This window comes from Mustela erminea, chromosome 6 (genome assembly GCF_009829155.1).
Source record: "Mustela erminea isolate mMusErm1 chromosome 6, mMusErm1.Pri, whole genome shotgun sequence".
Taxonomy (NCBI): domain Eukaryota; kingdom Metazoa; phylum Chordata; class Mammalia; order Carnivora; family Mustelidae; genus Mustela; species Mustela erminea.
In genome coordinates, this window is record NC_045619.1 from 131,247,838 (window position 1) to 131,269,632 (window position 21,795).

A 21,795-nucleotide genomic window follows, 5' to 3' on the forward strand; every position below is an offset into this window, starting at 1 on the left:
ACCATACTATAAGTCATGCCTAAAGGGGGTTTATCTAACACACGAACTTAGGAACACTATAGAGCACTTGGGTACTACATGCGGGTTCCATGTCAAATAGTGAAATCACCAACAAAACCCACAAATATATGAAAAAGTGGTTTTAAGTAGACTACAGAGTGGATGCTTATTAATAATATGAGAGCTAAAACGATAGAGTGTCATCTTTTTCAGCCCCAGCTGAGAACATGCATTTTGGATGACTCAAATTTTTCATCTCTGTGTGCATGTTCAAGAATGACCACAGAGGTGCTGTGAATATTGATTTGGGGATGACAAAGATTTTAGCAAGTAGGCAAAAATTCCCAAACCAAATACATGAAGAATATGGATTGATTGTGTATACTCTTTGGCGATTATGTTGCTTGCAGTCCAGTGGGCAGTGGGGGCATTAAGAAATACGTATAATGGGGACACCTGGGTGGTGCAGTCTGTTAAGTGACAGACTTAGTTTTGGCTCGGGTCATGATCTCAGGGTCATGAGATAGAGCCCTGCATTGTACTCCACACTCAGTGGGTAGTCTCAAAATTTCTCTCTCTGTGCCCCTCCTCCCATTATCTCTCTGAAATAAATAAGTCTTTAAAAATAAAGAAATACGTATAATGAACAGCACTAAGAGGAAAGATTCAAGGACGGCTCCCCAAGAGGATGTTTGTAAATGAAGTCTAAAAGGTGAGGAGTTACCAGTGTGAAGGGGGTTCAGGGTGGAGGAATCATCATGAAACAGACCTGAGAATGAGAGGAGGGAACTTTTTTTTTTTTTCTTTCTTAGTGCAGAGTAGCATAAATAAGAAAGGGAGAAAAGGAGAAAATGAGACTTACTGAGATCTTGATGGGTCTTCACTGCATGCCTTGGTAGAAACTATGGAGTTCATTTTAAGGGCACAAGAAAGCCACTGAAAAGGTTTAAGTGTGTGTGTAGTGGGGGGGGAGGGGGAAGGGGATTTTATCAATTTTGTATCACCATAGATCTCTCAGAATTAGATTTGAGTTTGGGGCAAAGCCTGGTGCTGGGAACTCGGAGGTTATTTCATGAAGTTCAGATAAGAGGTGGTAGAAGTTTCGAAGGTTACAGTCTAGACCTGCAGGAAAGGGTGTGGATTTGTGTGCGCTGACTGGAGAAGATAAGGACCAGTGGTGACTCAATGATGAGTCCCCTGTTTCTGGCTTGACCTAATGGCGCTAATGTTGGAAAGAAAGGGTGTTGTTTTGTTTTCTTGGGATGAGAAAGGATGGTACTTGATATCAGGGGCCCAAATTGGATGAAGTGCCTGCAAAACCTTTATGCGGAGACAACCAGAAGGAAGTCAGCTGGATCTATGTGTTTGGAGCTCAGGAAAGGAAACCAGGATGGAGTCATAGATTTGGAAGTCGTCAGCATAAAGACTGTAACTGAAGTAATGCATGTAAGAGGTGGGGAGTGAGGGAAAAGCAGGCTCTCTGTGCCAGGGCTGCAAGTGTGGGCAGGAAAGGAATTTGTCAGAGGAACCTGAAAACAGATTGTTGCTCAGAAATCCTCACCTCTGCTAATGTATGATGGTGGCTGGTGATGTCCAATTATTTGGCTCCGTAGCTTTCTCAAGTAACAAAATTTAATATCTTTTGAATGCTAATTATATCTTGGGTACTTCGCATAAATTGTTAGATATTATTTCCATTTTATATTAAAAAACTGGGGTTTCAAAGATGTTGAACCACATAGACTGTATCCCTCAAGGGGCCATGTTATAGTAAACTTAGTGAACTTTATAATCATAAATCTGAACATCTCATCCCCATAACCTCCAAATTCTTCCACTGCTCTCCCCTGCCCTTAGGATAAAATCCAAACTCCACATGATGTTTGTGCCTCTGGCTTCCTTGTCTCACCTTCTATGCCTTGATTCCCCCTTCTCTAACCACACACACAAGCCCTAAGACAGGGTCTCCCCACCCCCAACCCTGGAGTTAATAATCAGAATTCCAACACTCATTTTCTGAGAATATGGTTCATTAAGTCTGGGGTAGGGCCTATAATTTTTTTTTTTTTAATTTAAAAAATCTCTCCTGTGATTCTAAACTTCAGCCAGTACTGGGAACATTGTTTAAGCATCAGTCCTTCAAGTTCATGTCCTCAAACATGCCACTTGCAGATCTCCATGTCTTTGCTTATGGCTTTTTGGTCTATTCTCCCACTAGTTTGGGACTTTCCATGTGGTCTCAGCTACTGACTAAGGTACGATTCCCTTTAAGGAGCTTCCTTGAACTTCGAGTGTGGGTTGAGCTGTTCTATATTATAGTACTTCCTACTGTCTGCCATAGTGGCTTATTTATTTGCCTTTGACCTAGAACATACATTCCAGGAGGGCAGGGACACTTTTCTGTCTTGTTTATTGTTGTATGCCCAGTTTCTTTGAAAGTTTCTATGCCAGTTTCTAGAAACAACACTGACTTAATTTGTAAACTCACAGCTACAAAAGGAAGCTTTTGCCAAGGACCTAACAAGCCAAACCAAACCAAAGTTCTGGTGTATGGTAAATGATAGACCCCAGGCAGGCTCATCCCAAATATAAGTAGAAAGCATCTTCTCCACAACACGCTTCCTCTCCTGATTGCTGTGGGAAGTGTGTGAGCAATATTACTGGTCCTTGATCTCAGTATCACATTTAAATACAATCTCTGCTAAGACAAACTTTTATATTCTGATGTATTAATAAAACTATTTTGAAAATATTTGCCATTTTCCCCTAAAATTCTACAATAAAGCTTTTTATATAAAACAAAAGGAATGATACTTTCAGTTGTATTCTACACTGCCACCTTACTACACTTCTGTACACTAGGATACAACCAAATCAAAAGATTGAAAGAGTTAATCTATTAACCTTCAGTCAAATAGCCCAAATAATTTAGTCCAAACGGCCCTTTTGAAGCACTTAGTGCTTAGCTGCTTAGCGGTAGTTGTAGTAGTACTCTTTCCATGTTGTAGGTGAGGAAAATATTAGAGAAATAAATTAATATGTGACAAGTGAAATGAAGAATGGCAGAGAAGAATCTGAATCCATGTCTGTCTGACCCCAAAGCCACTCCACAATACTGCAATTATGTGAATCCCGACCACACACTCGGCCCAGGTGAAATAAAATTCATAATCCTAACCATAGTCTTGGTCCAGATGCACATGGAAACTCAAAGGAAAAAAAAAATGGCTTTTAGAATTTCAGGGAACTTCAAAATGTAGCCCCTGAACTCCACTTTTCAGATGATGTTATTTGTGTCAGTAAGCTGTCAGTTAAGGAATTACAAAACAAATTCTTTTTCTCAAGAAAGACTGGAGAAATTGCAGGAAGATGATGGTGGCATATTCTTTGAATCTCCCTAAGAAAACAGAGAAATTAGTGGCAGCAAAATAAAAACACAGAAATGCTAGGGGACAAGTTATCTTTATGGACCCTCAAGCACAAACAGATTGGGACAAACTACCAAAGCTACATGGTCTAAGAAATCAGAAGACTGCAGAGAGAAGGCAAAATGACTTGTGAAGGCTGTAGAACCAGGGAGCTCAGTCTGCCATTAGGTTTCCCTGGAAAGTTCTGGAAAGCTCAGGAATAGCACAGTGGGCTTACCAGGCTCTGATTAATTGATAAGACCAAAATGCCCCCAGGTTTGACAGTGCTGGAGCATTCTATGGTCTGAGTTCTCTGCATTCGCAGTACTACCAACTGAAGGCTCCTTCTGGGTTGAAGCCCCATACCAGAGAGGAACTCCTGGGAGTTGCATCCAAACAGAACAAGGCTAGGACAGTGGGATGAAGGAATGATAGAGTTCAGGTAAAAAAGGAGAGGAGCAAAGGAGTCTGAGTCTACTCTCCATCCTTGGGAAAATAACAGAAGTGGGATCTCGAGAAGCATGAAATTAGAAATGAAACTCTGGCCCACATCTCCCTCCTAAAACAACATGCGAACTTATTTCACTTAAAAATGAGCAAAACAAAAAGACCATGGTCAATTTCCATATAGAATTATTATACGAAAAAGTATTAGCTGAAAGAAGATCACAGAAGCAATGGAAAGAAAATATCAATTAGAATTATCAAAGCTCATAAGTTAAGTGATTAATCAAGAAAAAAAAAAGTTTTTAAAGGCAGGTGAAACCCATCCACAAAGAGTTAGAAATGGATGAAAAATTCATTTTGAAAATGAAAAGCAAATTAGAAGAAGTACAAAAATGAGCATACATAATGGGTAATATCTTTAAATAAATAGGATATGTGAAGAATCTGAAATGATGGGGAGAAAGCTAACAAAAAATTCAAAGACTAGGCAGAGAAAATAGCATGCATATAGTGAGTTCTTAAGAAGGAAACAGAGCAATAAAATAGAGCAAAATTTTAAAGCTATGATTCAAAACTCTCTCCTGAAATAAATAAAACCTGAGAGTATATTTAAAAGTCACCCTATATACCTGGGGTGCTAAGAATGTGCTAACATAGAGAAATATTCTAGTACAACTGCTGGACATTAATAAAAAAGAAAAAAATTATTTGCTCATCTAGGCAAAAAGACCAAGTTACTTGTCAGGGAAAGGATAAGATATTATCTTAAGCCTTTTCAGCAGCAGTGTTTTTATGCAGAGGGAAAGGGAGTAATGTATGTAAGCAACCTCAAGAGAAAATGTGAATCAATGTTCTAGTATCCAGCCCAAATGACCTTCAACTATTAAACTGTTATAAACATGGAAGACTTCAGGGGATGTGTTAACACAGGCCCTTCTGAGAAATCAACTCAAAATTGACTATCAGCTCTCCAAAGAGACTAGAAAGACATCAACAGAAGGATGGCAGTTTTCCTAAAATGCCCTTCTGGCTTCATTTCCTTCTGGATGAGGTTTAAATCATTAGCATGATTGAAGTATTTTCCCAGTTTGGCTCAACCTCACCCTCTGATCATGTTTCACATTGTACCCTCCTCCCCCACCCTTTTAAAAAGATTTTATTTATTTATTTGAAAGAGAGAGAATGAGAGAGAGAGAGAGGGAGAGCATGAGAAGAGGGAGGGTCAGAGGGAGAAGCAGGCTCCCTGCCAAGCAGGGAGCTTGCTGTGGGACTGGATCCTGGGACTCCAGGATCATGAGCTAAGCTGAAGGCAGTGGCTTAACCAACTGAGCCACCCAGACACCCCCATTGTATGTTTTTATATAAACTATATTGCAGTCCCTAGGATTACTGGTGTTCCCTAAAGTGCCATGTTTTTGTACATCTTTGACTACATCATTTTCTTTACCTGGGTGCCCTTCTAAACTCCTAGAAATTCCTACTCAGTCCTGAACTGACTCCTTTTAATAGTAGCTTAAATAACATTTCCTCCATAAAATCCACTCCCCTCCCCTTCTCAGTATGGTTCACTCCCTCCCCTGCACATTCCTATAGAGGTTTTTCTCTAAAATTCATTCCTTCATTCTCTCATATTTGCCAAGGCTTGATTTTGTTTGGGTGTCTAACTCTCACACAGAAGCACCTGCAAAAAGTGCTTCTATACCCCAGAGGTAAAACTCGACTGGCTTAAGCCTATCTCAGAAGTCTCATTCCCTTTACCATTGTTTGTTTAGTGGTGGACTAGATATGGCCCAATGATGGCCAGAGAGTTCTGAGATGATGTCTCCTAGGAATTTTCTAGAAGTTTAAGGACTAATCACAGGACACACTGATAATGGCAGAGCAGAAAGAAGAAAACAGCCTGGGTCTTTGATGACATTGTTGAGCTGTTGAATCAACCAGGCCCAAAATCTGCTTTGTCCATTTAAAACCAAAGGCAACCTGTAGCCACATTTTTCATTGTATTGTAATTGTTTTCTACTGGGTCCTTTCCCTATGAATTTGTAAGCTCTTCAAGAACAGAGCCGCTTGGTCTTGTTCTTTGACTCTCATTTGGAATATGGTCTGGTGTCTGTTACACAGTAGACTCCAATAAATGTTTGGTGAATTGTGAAAAAGTAAAAGTAATGAGGGACTATGACTTTAAGATCCTTGGCCACAGTCCCAAGTGCTAAAAAAAAAAAAAAAAAAAGCATTAATTATGTATTATTAATGTAACTATGTAAAAGAAATATAAATGGTAAGGCCAATTCAACCCCATAGTCCAGTGACTTCCTGGTTGTCTCACTGCTTTATCAGTAGAGACAGTGAGTCACAGCACTGAGGACGTACTGGGAGAAGTAACAAAAGTGATCACATCTGCTTCTGCTCCAAGAACTTCCTAAGGTGCATGGTATGAGATAGAGGAAGCCAAAGTCGCAATGAGATCATGGGCATGGCTCACCCATGTCTTGTAATGTTTACAATCTGGGACAGTGAAATGTTAGACTCAAGCCCACGGGTCCTGCCAAAGTTTGTTTATTTGTTTGGAAGGTGAGACATCTCTCTCTCTTTTAACTTTTTAGATTTAAAGATTCTAAACACATGACATCTTGCCTCACATAGTTTCTATGGAAAGGGAGACAGTATATTTGAGGATGGAAAAAGTAATTATTCTGCCAAAACTGTCTTTCACTAATGCTAAACGACTGGGCATATTCAACACATTTTCCACCTTCTCACATATCTTAAAAACTAGTCTTTGCCAATTCGCCACTGGTGCGATACTGGTTGTGCACAATTCAATTTTTCATCTTTAATGCAAAACCCCCCAGATAGAATAATAATAGTAATAATAATGATAACAGTCCAGCGTTTTGCAGTTTACAAAGGCCTTCCACATAGGTATCTCTTCAGATCCTCACACCTCTGCCTTCGGGAGGCATGAAATCCCCATTTTACAGATGGGAAGGGTCAAGGTTTATGATAATTAGTAACAAAACTAAAAATTAACCTTATGTTGCCTGATTTCTCATTTTCGCTCTATACTGTGTGCTTAGACTTGGAAGTGCCAACAATTCGATTTACCAGATTAGACCTAGTTTATAAACAGAAGACTCTTCACAATTTAGAGGGCTAATACTTCCAAAGAGATGAAGCTATTTTGCCAATGACAGTTCATGAGACAAACAAAAACAGTAACTGAAAGAGAGAATATGAAGCACCTTTATACTGTTATTCAAGTAAAGCTGGAATGGGTGAATAAGTAGGAAAATGTGTCACATTCAAATTAACCAAAATCAAGTCAAATACACAAAATAGGACCAAAAATGTAAAGTAACAAAATACTTTTGGTTAAAATTCAACTAATAGGAAAATATTAAGTCCTTATTTACAGGTTGATGAATAAAACAGAAAATTGGATGTTTTGGCATAGAGCAATTAAACTAATGGGTATGAAATTCCTTCTTTTGCCTCCAGCGAAAAGAACTGGCAGTTTTCTGATGAGGTGAGATATACATAATGCAACTTTAAAGCACATACAAGGCAAGCGTAACATGACTTAAGAACAAAAATTTTTAACCAGAAGGGCTATAAAAACACTGTTTTGTGCCATACAGAGACCATACAATGCATAATACAGTATTTGAAAAAGATTTAAATTTAGCACATTGCATATAAAAAATTCCAAAAATGCTACATTCACATTGGAACAGCATGTCAAAGAAACCAAAACTGAACTGGCAAATCTTGTCCTAAAAGTATATTCGTTCTATCAAATACTTTTAAAATTCTAAATACAACATATATACAGAAGAACAGACCGTTTGTCTAGCTCTATTACAGTAAGATCCTTGTTCTGTTTCTAGGAGTTAACAAGTCCCATGGCTTAAAACAAATTACTGATTTAGAACTATCTTACATTTTCAAATGTATTTCTTCAAAAATCAGAGTTAGGATATCATTTATTACCTTTTTCATTCTGAACTGAAGGAAAAGTAAATTAATTTCAGGTAAAATAAATGAATCAGTACTCATAGTGTAGACTTACATAGGTGAAAATGCATTGTAGCTTTATCAAATCACAAAAAAAAGAGAGAATAAATGTAATGGTTCTGATTTTCTTTACTTCTCTAGCCTAATTTAAGAAAATTTTCTTAGGCATCATAGAGAACTGTGATTTTTTTCTATTTTACTATGTCCTGTGTTGATACCATTTTAGATACAATATTCTGTTAATGAGGAGGTCTACATAGTGAGAAACTATTGTGTACCCAGAGGTTTAGAGTTAATTAAATGACATTCTTAACCAATGATGTCTTTTTTTTTTTTTTAATATTTTATTGATTTATTTGACAGAGAGAACAGCGAGAGAAGGAGCACAAGCAGGGTGAGTGGAAGAGGGGGAAGAATGCTGCCCACCGAGCAGGGAGCCCGATGCGGGACTCTATCCCAGGACCCTGGGATCATGACCTGAGGAAGAAGGCAGATGCTTAATGACAGAGCCACCCAGTGGCCCCACCAATGCTGTGTTTGAAAAAAGCGTATAAATAGTACAAGGAGCTGAACAAATGTAAGTCATTTTATTATGAAATAGCTATTACATAGATCTGCGTGTGCCTATATCTATGCATATATGTATATATATTGAATTTTTTTTTGAATTGCTGGTCTACTCTTTTCATTTCATGGGTACAGGTCTGTGATTCATCAGTCTTACACAATTCACAGCGCTCACTACAGCACATACCTTCCCAGTCAATGACCATGATCCAGCCACCCTATCCCTCTTGCCCACCTCCACTCCAGCAACCCTCATTTTGTTTCCTGACATTAAAAGTCTCCTATGATTTGTCTCAATCTCTGGTTTTGTCTTATTTCATTTTTCCTTCCCTTCCCCTATGATCCTCTGTCTTGTCTCTCCAATTCCTCATACAGTGAGGTCATACTATAGTTGTCTTTTTCTGATTGACTTATTTCATTCAGTGTAATACCCTCTAGTTCCATACACATCATTGCAAATGACAAAATTTCATTTTTTGATGACGGCATAATACTGATTGGCTATTGTGGACATTGCCTTTATTAAACATTGGATGTATAAAGCCCTTTGGTTCACTACATTTGTATCTTTGGGGTGAATACCCAGTAATTGCTGGGTCATAGGTAGTAATATTTTCGACTTTTTGAGGAATTTCCATACTGTTTTCCAGAGTGTCTGCACCACCCTGCATTCCCAACAACACATCCTGGAAAACAGCTGTCATTTCCACAATTGTTAATTTTAGATCTTCTGACTGGTGTGAGTTGGTATCTCACTGTGGTTTTGATTTGTATTTCCCTGATGCCGAGTGATGTTGAGCACTTTGTCACCTATTTGTTTGCCATTTGGATGACTTCTTTGCGGAAATGTCTGTTCATGTCTTCTGCCCATTTCCTGATTGGATTATTTGTTCTTTGAGTGTTGAGATTGATATGTTCTTTATAGATTTTGGATATTAGCCCTTTATCTGATATGTCATTTGCAAATATCTTCTCCCATTCTGTCAATTGTCTTTTGGTTTTGTTGACTGTTTCCTTTGCGGAGCAAAAGCTTTTAATCTTGATGAAGTCCTGATAGTTCATTTTTGCCCTTGCTCCCTTTGCCTTTGGCGATATTTCTAGGAAGAAGTTACTGAGGCTGAGGTTGAAGAGTTTGCTGCCTATGTTGTCCTCAAGGATTCTGACAAATTCCTGTCTCACATTGAGGTCTCTCATCCATTTTGAGTCTATTTTTTGTATGTGTGTAAGGAAATGATCCAGTTTCATTCTTCTGCATGAGGCTGTCCAATTTTTCCAACACCATTTGTTGAAGAGACTTTTTTTCTATTGCATATTCTTCCCTGCTTTGTTGAAGATTAGTTGACCGCAGAGTTGAGGGTCCATTTCTGGGCTCTCTATTCTGTTCCATTGATCTGCATATCTGTTTTTGTGCCAGTACCGTACTGTCTTGATGATTACAGCTTTGTAGTAGAGCTTGGAGTCCGGAACAGCGAAGCCACAAGCTTTGGTTTTCTTTTTCAACATTCTTCTAGCCATTTGGGGTCTTTTCTGGTTCCAAACAAATTTTAGGATTATGTGTTCCATTCCTATGAAAAAAGTTGATGGTGTTTTGATAGAGATTGCATTAACTATATAGATTGCTCTATGTAGCATAAACATTTTTACAATATTGGTTCTTCCAATGGAATGTTTTTCCATTTCTTTGTATCTTCCTCAATTTCCTTCATGAGTATTCTACAGTTTTCTGAGTACAGATTCTTTACCTCTTTGGTTAGGCTTATTGCTAGGTATCTTATCATTTGGGGTGCGATTTCAATGGGATCAACTCCTTAATTTCTCTTCTCTCTTGCTGTTGGTGTATAGAAATGCAACTGCTTTCTGTGCATTGATTTTATATCCTGACATTTTAATGAATTCCGGTATGAGTTCTAGCAGTTTTGGAGTGGAGTCTTTTGGGTTTTCCACATAAAGTATCATATCATCTGCAAAGAGTGAGAGTTTGTCTTCTTTGCTGATTCATATGCCTTTTATTTCTTTTTGTTGTCTGATTGCTGAGGCTAGGACTTCTAGTACTGTGTTGAATAACAGTGGTGAGAGTGGCCATCCCTGCCTTAAGGGAAAAGCTATCAGTTTTTCTGCAGTGAGAATGATATTTGCTGTGAGTTTTTCATAGATGACTTTTATGATATTGAGGTATGTATGCTCTATCCCTACACTCTGAAGAGTTTTGATCAAGAAAGGATGCTGTACTTTGTCAGATGGTTTTTCTGCATCTATTCAGAGTATCATATGGTTCTTGTTCTTTCTTTTATTAATATATTGTATCATATTGACTGATTTGTGGATGTTGAACCAGTAAAGACTCCCACTTGGTCATGGTGAATAATTCTTTTAATATACTGTTGGATCCTATTGGCTAGTATTTTGGTGAAAATTTTTGCATCCATGTTCATCAGGGATATTGCTATATAATTCTTTTTGATGGCATCTTTGTCTGGTTTTGGGATCCAGGTAATGCTGGCCTCATAAAATGAATTTGGAAGTTTTGCATTTCTATTTTTTGAAACAGTTTCACAAGAATAGATATTAATTCTTCTTTAAATGTTTGGTAGGATTCCCCTGGGAAGCCATCTAGCTCTGGGTTCTTGTTTGTTGGGAGATTTCTTGATGACTGCTTTGATCTCCTTACTAGTTATGGGTCTGTTCAGGTTTTCTATTTCTTCCTGGTTCAGTTTTGGTAATTTATATATCTCTAGGAATGTATCCATTTCTTCCAGATTGTCAAATTTGCTGGTGTATAGATGCTCATAATATGTTCTTATAATTGTTTGTATTTCTTTGGTATTGGTTGTGATCTCTCCTCTTTCATTCATGATTTTATTAATTTGGGTCCTTTCTCTTTTCTTTTTGATAACTCTGGCCAGGACTTTATCAATCTTATTAAGTATTTCAAAGAAGAAGCTCCTGGTGTCTTTGATCTGTTCTACTGTTCTTTTGGTTTCTATTTCATTGGTTTCTGCTCTGATCTTTATTATTACTCTTCTTCTGCTGGGTTTAGGCTTTCTTTGCTGTCCTTTCTCCAGCTCCTGTGGGTGTAGGGTTAGGTTGTATACTTGAGATCTCTCTTGTTTCTTGAGAAAGTCTTGTATTGCTATATACTTTCTCTCAGGACCACCTTTGCTGCATCCCAAAGATTTTGAACAATTGTATTTTCATTTTCATATGTTTCCATGATTTTTAAAAATTCTTTAATTTCTTGGTTGACCTACTCATTCTTGAGTAGGATGCTTTTTAACCTCCATGTATTTTAGTTCTAATTTTCCTCTTGTGACTGAGTTCTAGTTTCAAGGTATTGCGGTCTGAAAACATGCAGGGAATGATCCCAATCTTTTGGTGCCAGTTGAGATATGATTTGTGACCCAGGATGTGATTTGTTCTGGTGAATGTTCCATGTGCACTAGAGAAGAATGTGTATTCTGTTGCTTTGGGATGGAATGTTCTGAATATATCTGTGAAGTTCATCTGGTCCAGTGTGTCATTTAAAGCCTTTATTTCCTTGTTGATCTTTTGCTTAAATGATCTGTCCATTTCAGTAAAGTGTTTGTTAAAGTCCCCTACTATTAATGTTTATTGTTGATGTGTTTCTTTGATTTTATATAGTTGGTTTATATAGTTGGCTGCTCCCATGTTAGGGGCATAGATATTTACAATTGTTAGATCTTCTTGTAGAGACACTTTAAGTGTGATATAGTGTCCTTCCACATCTCATATTATAGTCTTTGGCTTAAAATCTAATTTGTCTGATATAGGGATTGCCACCCCAGCTTTCCTTTGATGTCCATTAGCATGGTAAATTGTTTTCCACCCCCTTACTCTAAATCTGGAGGTGTCTTTGGATCTAAAATGAGTTTCTTGTAGACAGCATATTGGTGGGTCTTGTTTTTTCAACCATTCTGATACCGTGTGTCTTTTGATTGGAATTTTGCTCATTTACACTCAGGGTAACTTTTGAAAGATATGAATTTAGTGCCATTGTATTGCCTATATAAGGTGACTGTTACTGTATCTTGTCTCTCTTCCTTTCCAGTCTGTGTTACTTTTAGGTTCTCTCTTTGCTTAGAGGACCCCTTTCAATATTTCTTGTGGGGCTGGTTTGGTGTTTGCAAGTTCTTTTAGTTTTTGTTTGTCCTGGAAGTTTTGTTTTGTTTTGTTTTGTTTTAATCTCTCCTTCTATTTTTCATGGCAGCCTAGCTGGATATAGTATTCTTGGCTCCATATTTTTCTTGTGTAGTGCTCTGAATATATCATGCCAGTTCTTTCTGGCCTGCCAGGTCTCTGTGGAGGTCTGCTGCCAGTCTAATGTTTCTACTGTTATAGGTTACAGATCTTTTGTCTCAGGCTGCTTTCAGGATTTTCTCCTTGTCTCTGAAATTTGTAAGTTTTACTATTAGATGTTGGGGTATTGACCTATTTTTATTGATATTGAGGGGGATTCTCTGTGCCTCCTGGATTTTTATGCCTGTTTCCTTCCCCAAATTAGGGAAGTTTTCTGGTATAATTTGCTTCAATATACCTTCTGCCACCCCTTTCTTTTTCTTCTGGGATCCCAATTATTCTAATACTATTTTGTCTTATGGTGTCACTTGTCTCGAATTCTCCCCCTCATAATCTAGTAGTTGTTTCTCTTTTTCTTAACTTCTTTATTGTCCATCATTTGGTCTTCTGAATCACAAATTCTGTCTTCTGTCTCATTTATCCTAACAGTCAGAGCCTCCATTTTTTATTGCACCTCATTAATAGCTTTTTTCATTTTGACTTGGTTGTATTTTAGTTCTTTTATTACTCCAGAAAGGGATTCTTTAGTATCTTCCTTGCTTTTTTCCTCACACCCAGCAGTATCTTTATAATCATCATTCTGAACTCTAGTTCTGACATTTTATTAATATCCATATTAATTAGTTCCCTGGCAGTCAGTACTGCCTCTTGTTCTTTTTTTTAAGGTGGGTTTCTCCGTTTTGTTATTTTGTCCAGAAAAGAACAGAAGAATGAGAGAACAAAATGCTAAAAGGGTAACAATGACCCCAGAAAAATATACACTACACAAATCAGAAGAGACCTGAAACTGGGGAGGGTGGTTGTGGGAGAAAGGAAAAAAAAGAAAGAAAGAAAGATGATCAGGATGGCAAAGAGAACAGAGCCACACACTAGAGTTTGGGTGTATTTTGGTCTTTTAGAAAAAACTGCCTCCCAAAAACTGAAAGAAAAACTTATATAAATATACAAAAATAAGGGTAAATATGACATAGGGATGGAATATGACCGTAATGATGAAAATTTAAAAATATTTTAAAGAAGGAATTGGTAAATTGGTTGATAAAATAAAGAAAGAAAAAAGAAAGGGAGAATGTGATCTGGCAGGAGTCTAGAAAAAAGCCATACACTAGATTTAGGATATTTTGGTCTGTTAGAAGAAACTGTATCCCAAAATTTTGAGAGAAAGAAAGAAAGAAAGATAGATATGTGTGTGTGTGTGTATATCTATATCTATCTATCTATATATCTATATATATAAGGTTAAATACAATGAAGGGATAGAATATGACTGTAAAAATGAAAACCAAAAAAGATTTTAGGAAAGGAATTTATAAGATGTTGGCTAAAATAGGAAATAAAATTTCAAGAAAAAATTAGAAAAATTAAAAATTAATTAAAAAATTAAAAAATAAAAGAATTAACTTTGAAAGACTAAAGAATCATGGGGGAAACATCAAGAATTTTATGTGCTGTATTCCCATAGTGCTGAAGTTTTGCATTCTCATTCTCCCACTTGGCCACTAGAGCGACATCCATCCATGAAGCAGACCTCTACAAGTTCCAATTTTGTGCTCCGCTGCTCTGTCACTTGCTGGTAGCCTGCTGACAGAGGCTCCCCCCGCACCATGGTCTGTCTTCCCAAATGTCACCTCTGATTCACTTCTCCACATGTGCCTATGTTCCAGAAAGTGGTTGCTTTTCTGTTCATAGAATTGCTGCTCTTCTTTTCTTTGATCTCCTGTTGAGTTTGTAGGTGTCCAGAATGGTTTGATAACTCTAGCTAAATTCCTGGGACTAGACAAAATTTAGGTCTCCTACTCCTCTGCCATCTTGCTCCTCCCCCTACTTAATTTTTTAATATTAAATATATCGGGAACTTTTTCCCACTTGTACTCAATAACACACAGATTAAAATGAGTAAAGCAGTTTCAGGTCAAGATCCAGTCAGATGCCTCCAAAGAGCAAGTTGTGTGGACCAGCCTAAGAACAACACTTGAGACCATAATCTTAACAGGAAAAAAAAGTCTAACTATATGAAATACTATACTCTAAAAGATCCAATAGTCTTCCATTTATGGAGAGCCTGTTTTCTAAAAGTTTACTTGTTGGGTCTATTATATCACATTTTTCTATAAATATGTGGTTAATATCTCAGTTTGACAAATAAGAATCGATTTAACTCATAATGAACCTAAAATATAACATACTAACTATAACCAATCCTCATTGTCATGCATGTTCTAATATTTGAAGCCAGATATCTTGTCTCTCTCATCTTCTGTGATGTGTATTTTTAACTAATTTTCACGTAAAATGATTTTCTTAGGTCTCCCTTCTCTGTTATCAAAGTTTCTCTTAAAACACACCCAGAGTTTAACACAATTCCAGATGTGGTCTGACTAGAGCAGAGCACATTGGAATTCTTATCTTTCATGAAGTAGACACATTACTTCTGCTAGTGTGGCCAACCACATGCACTATTGCAGGAATTACATTACCCTATTTGTTCACATTAAGCTTTGAAGTCAGTCCAAATACCTATATCTTTTCTAAGTGAATTATTATGCAGCCAGTACTCCCACATCCTGCATTTATGGGATTTCCAGCTTCCTTTTATTGCATAAATTGGATTGAACAATTTTTATATAAAATAGATAAGATTTTAGATGTAAATTTCACTTTGTAAAAGAAAATTTCTATGTAAAACTTAGAGAAACTAAGCAAGCCACCTGGCTATTTTGAGGTAACTAGTTTATCTACTAGTTAAGCATTCTTACATTTAAAAGAATTCCTTAGGGAGATATAAAATATAGTTTTTGAGGCAGTAGTTCTCACACTGTGTTGTACATTAGGATTCCAAAGGAAATTTTTAACTTTCTCTAAGCTCAGGTTGGACCACATACCAATTAAATCAGAATTATCGTGGTGGGGATCCAGCATCCATACATAGCTCTAGGTGGCCCCAATATACACCAAAGTTTGAGAACCACTGGTTTAAAAAGTTTAAGTCATATGGTGAGAATACCTGGGGGCACATTCTAGTTTCATCATTATTAGCTATAAGACTTTGAGCAAGCTATGTAACTTTGCTAAGCTTCTCTTTCATCATCTCTGAAATGGAGCTAATATCATTTCTCTCTTGAGGGTTGTTAAAAGGATACATATAAAACATATAACAAGGTGCTTGGCATATTATAATAGCTGTTCCTACTGTTATATTTTCTAATACTTTGATAGTTTGCACAACAAAATATCAAATTAAGGAATAACCACTTGGAATTTATTTGATTTCACAAGTCATTTACCCTTATGAATATATTCAATATACATAGCTTAGCAACACAATTAGTACATGTTCAGTCCTGTTTAAAACCCAAACAATGAGTTGGGTTTTACAGTACATTCTTGATTATTATTAGATAATAAATCTATGTTTATTTATATCATCAAAACCACTTTCATTCATGCATTCATTCATTTGGCAAATTAGGACCTTCAGAAATAGTAAGATATTATTTTATGTTGTGGGATTCAAAATAAATAATTTGGTTTCACATTATAATCACGTGGAGTAATTTTTTTAAAAGATTTATGTATTTATTTTAGAGACAGAGAGCAAAAGAAAGAGGTGCACATGTGGGGTGGGGCGTTGGGTAGAGGGAGAGGAAGAGAGAGAATCTCAAGCAGATTCCCTACTGAGGACAGAGCCCCGTCCTAGGATTTTGTGATCATGACCTGAGCTGAACTCAAGAGTCAGACACTTAACTGACTGAGCTACCTAGGCGCCCCACCTGGAGAGGTTTTTTTTTTTTTTTTTTAGCAGTATGAATGCCTAGGCCTCAATTTCAATATATAGAATATATATAGAATGGGGATGGGGCTCTTGCATAAGAATATATTTTTTAAAACTCTTGAAGGTAAGGTGTATCTAGAATAGAGAATAATTGATGTGCACAAATCAGATTGTGTTGTTATTACTTACAGGGTCAGAGCATTGGTGGTGATCTCAAATGCCCACATTTAGTTTAAAACTAGAGGAGAGAGGACACTTCTGGAATCTTCTCTAACAAGAATTAGAACACAAGCAAAATTCAGCAAAGGTAATTTTTTCAGAACTCTAGAATTTAATGAAAAGCTTATAACTCATCATGTTTATGCAACAAAAATGGCTGAATCTCAGTAAGAACAGTGAGTTTCTGGCATTTAAAAACTTTCCCTATTCTCATCTCTCTCACTTCAGGTTAGTAGTAGCCTTGAACCCATGCTTCTGGGAAAACCTTCAGCCTAGCAGCCATAGGAGCGTAAGAATGGGTTTGGAGCTCCTCCCAAAAACCCCCATTCCAACAGAATGGTTGCAATTTGCCTTGAAAGACAACTTCTAAGAAAAGCTCCTAAGGCTTGTCTTTACTTCAGGTCTCACTAAGGAAAGTCTTATTCTCAGGGCATGTCATTAAAAAGATCAGTGACGATTATTTAACATTTGAAAAAAAAAAAGTTGTTTGAGATGGTAATATTAGTTGGGACAAATAAGAGGCTGGCTAAAACATAGTTAAAAGGAAAATATTAAAAATGGGATATCCACAGAGGATTTTGAAAAATTCCAACTTGTTTGTAGGGATCTAAAATACCATAAATAAGTGCAGGGCTATGGGCATAGGCAGAAAAGAACTGAGATAGCCCTAAATGCTCACCTCTAGCCGACCTTGAGGCTCTACACGCAGAAATGAAGGGTAAAGCTGTAAATTATTGGAGTGTTTGATGCGTGCCATAAAACACACACAGAACAACTCCCGAAAGGATGAGAAACCTAATGGTGCAGGGAATTTAAGAAAATCTCTGTCAACTCATTAGCTGACCAATGAGGTAACTGAGCAGAAATCTCAGTGGCCACAATGACAAGAACACAGAGATTATAGAATAGTCCAGGAAAATCACTAACTAACAAACAAACAACAGCAAAAACAGCAACAAACAGCAAATATACACCTCTAAACTGGGGAACATCAGAGTTCCAGAGATTCTATATTATATTATATTATTTAAAATACTAAGTTTCTTTCCCAAAGAAGTTATGAGACATACAAAGGAAGAGGAACATATAACACAAAATATAACCAAGGAAAGAAAACAGTCAATAAAACTGGACCCTAAGGAAATCTGTACCAGCTTGGACTTAATAAAGACTTTAAATCAGCTATTAAAAATACATTCCAGGAACTAAAGGAAACCATACCTAAACAATTGAAGTTTGAGACCATATCCTGTGAAGTAGGGAATATTAATGAAGAGATTGATGTAGTGAAAAGAAGGGCCATCTGTACCCCAATGTTTATAGCAGCAATGGCCACAGTCACCAAACTGTGGAAAGAACCAAGATGCCCTTCAACAGACGAATGGATAAGGAAGATGTAGTCCATATACACTATGGAATATTATGCCTCCATCAGAAAGGATGAATACCCAACTTTTGTAGCAACATGGACGGGACTGGAAGAGATTATGCTGAGTGAAATAAGGCAAGCAGAGAGAGTCGATTATCATATGGTTTCACTTATTTGTGGAGCATAACAAATAGCATGGAGGACAAGGGGTGTTAGAGAGGAGAAGGGAGTTGGGGGAAATTGGAAGGGGAGGTGAACCATGAAAGACTATGGACTCTGAAAAACTATCTGAGGGGTTTGAAGCGGCGGGGGGTGGGAGGTTGGGGGATCCAGGTGGTGGGTATTAGAGAGGGCACAGATTGCATGGAGCTGGGTGTGGTGCAAAAATAATGAATACTGTTATGCTGAAAATAAAAAAAATAAAAATAAAAATAAATAAAGAGATTGAAATAACATATAAAAAAAGAATTGTTAGAAATTCTGGAGCTGAAAAGTATAATAATTGAAATGGAAAATTCACTTCAGGGGACCAACAGCAGATTTGAGCATGCAGAAGACACTCAGTGAACTTGCAGATGGGCCAGATTATCCAATCTGAGGAAACAAAAGAAATGAATGAAGAAAAATGAACACATCCTCAGAGATCCGAGACACCAGCAAGCATACCATCCTACATATATGAAAGTTTTGGAAAAAGAGGAGAGAGAGAGAGAGGGCAGAAAGAATACTTGAAGAAATAATGACAAACACTTCTCAAATTCAATGTAAAACTTTAACCTATATATTTATGTATCTTAATGAATTTCAAGTAGGATAAACTCAGATATACATACCTAGATACATCATAATCAAATGATGAAGGAATATGAATATTTTATTTATTTTATTTGTCAGAGAGAGAGAGAGAGAGAACACAAGCAGGGGGAGTGGCAGGCAGAGGGAGAAGCAAGCTCCCTGCTGAGCAGGGAGCCCAAAGTGGGACTCAGTCCAAGGACCCTGGGATCATGCGTGACCTGAGCTGGAGGCAGATGCTTAACTGACTGAGCCACCCAGGTGTCCCACCCTTATATGATTTTTTTAAAAAAGTCAACAAATTCAGACTAGAAGGAAACTATTTCAACATAATGAGCCACATAGAAAAAACTCATAGCTCATATCATAATCAATGATGAAAGACTGAAAATTTTTCTTCCAAGATGAGGAGCAACACAAGTATGCCTGTTTTCACCACTTCTATTTGAAATAATACTGGAAGTCCTAGCCAATTGGACTACCTGAGTCCAATTAGAAAAGAAAAAGAAATTTTATTTTTAAAAAATATTTACTTGAGAGAGAGAGAGAGAGAGAGAGAGAAAATCTCAAACTCCATGCTGAGCCCCATGAGGGGCTTGATCTCACAATCCTGAGATCGAGACCTGAGCCAAAACCAAGAGTTGGACTTTTAAGCAACTTGCCACACAGGCACCCTAAGAAAAAGAAATTTTAAAATCCAAATTGGAAAGGAAGAAAAAAATTATCTCTGTTCACAAAAGACATGATCCTCTATGTAGAAAGCTCTAAATTCTACAATAAACCAGTAGAATAATTGAATTCAGCAACACTGTGGGTTACAAAATCAATATGTAAAAATCAGTTGTTTTTTTTTAAAATCAGTTGTTTTTATATACTAATAATGAACAATATGAAATGGAAATTAAGAAAACAGTGCCAATTACAATAGCACCTAAAAGAATAAAATACTCAGGAATTAACTTTTAGCCAAAGATTTGCACTGAAAACTGTAAAACATTGCATAGAGATGGATTGAGAATTCAGCCATCAAAGAGAATAAAATCTTGCCATTTACAATGATGTGGATAGAGCTAGAGTGTATTATGCTAAGTGAAATAAGTCAGTCAGAGAAAGACAAATACCGTATGATCTCACTCATATGTGGAATTTAAGAAAGAAAATAGATGAGCATGTGGGAATGGGGAGGAAAAAGAGAGGGAAACAAGCCACAAGAGAGTCTTAATGATAGAGAACAAATTGACAGGGCTGGGGGACGGGCTAGATGGGTGATGGGCATAAGGAGGGCACTCTTGATGAGCACTGGGTGCGTATGTAAGTGATGAATCACTGGATTCTACTCCAGAAACTCATATTGCCCTGTATGTTAACTAAAATTTAAATTAAAAAAAAAAAAAGGTTATAGCTTTGGTTGTTAACTTTCCATTTGGTGCATTAATACCTCTGTCAATTCCATCCCTTCCAGGACTAGCAACCTGCCTTGCAGCCCTTTTTGGAGTAGGGTCTGAGAAGCACATGGAATGAGAGAGCAATAGTAGAGCAAGAGAAGAATCCAGGTGTAAGCAACAGATTTGACTTTAGATGATGGTTCTTCCAGCTGTATTCTGAAAATAAGCTGTTTAACACCCTCACTATTGTTTTGGTCCTTCATGTCCCCACTTGAAAATTTGGCATACAGAAAAGATATTTGTAATATGGTTCACTTTAATCTTTTAGGATTTTAAGAACTGGGGGCCAGATAAGTATATTTTGAACGATTTGGTCACTTAAAAATGATAGCAGACCCCAACAAGGCAGGCAGAACACAAACACAGATAACTTTTAGAGAGATTTTAAATTAAAAAAAAAAAAAGAAAAGAAAACAGTGTAGCCTGTTTGGCACATTGTTGGACAGCTCTACGTTCTAGGGCCCAAACCTGATCAAATCAAAGCTCACAAACCGTGTTTATGGCAGTATTCTTAAGTATGAAACTATACCCCTACACATGCCTTCTCCAGCTTCTCTTTGGCTTCCTGATTGGGCATGGGTCATTGGACGGCTGAAGTTAAACGAAGAGTGATGTCAGATTTCTGTCCTGTTTGATCAGCTGTGTTCTGTCACACCTGGAGTTAGGAAGCTGGCCTCATCCACACTCACGACTCAACATTCCTGGTTAAAATTACCTAAGCATGTATTCCAATCTCACAGAAAGTAACTTTTTCTCTTCTCTTTTGGGGAATCATTCTCAAATGTCTCTGATTAGCTGCTCTGCTTGGAGGAGATCCTTAGGCCACTGGTTTTGAAATTACTAGCAATTATTTTCCTCCAAGATCAAAATTCAGAAACAGACATTATTTTCTAAACAAGTAGCAAAATTAAGTTTAGGAAAGTTACAAAGCCAAATGATCTCATGGATATATTACTGATTTGTAAGACAGATTGAGTTTTCTTCTTAATTCTACAACTGGCTTACTATACATGCAGGGTATTTATTCTAAAATGAGAATACCCGTTTTCTATTTAATTTTTAAGTGGTGGTTATAACATAATATTTTAATATAATTTGCCTTATAAAAAGGCAAACAAACAACATAAAAATGCAATGATATTTTAAGAAAGAAAATGATTCTTACAAACGTTGGTAGAAGACAAGAAAGTAATTAGAAGTGATGTATCAATTATATATTCTTCATATGAGTTTCTGTATTTTTCAATACCTTATTGTTCACAGAGCACAAATTTGAGCTGACTTTCTGCAGCAGAGTTTTGCTTCTTAAGAACAAAGAATTTAATGCATGGATTTTTGCCAGACTCAGCTGTTGCATTCTTTACATCACAAGTTTGTAATACTGAACACCTGTTCAACCAGTTTTTCCCCAAAAATGTGTTTGATCATTCAGCTTGAAAGGAACAGCTT

At 37.0% G+C, this 21,795-nt stretch overlaps 1 protein-coding gene across 5 annotated transcripts in view; it reads right to left on the reverse strand.

Moving 5' to 3' along the window:
• The window catches only part of ARMC4 (armadillo repeat containing 4), a 184,930-nt gene that overhangs the window by 59,824 nt on the left and 103,311 nt on the right, over nt 1–21,795 (reverse strand). The gene's annotated exons all lie outside the window — the stretch shown is intronic.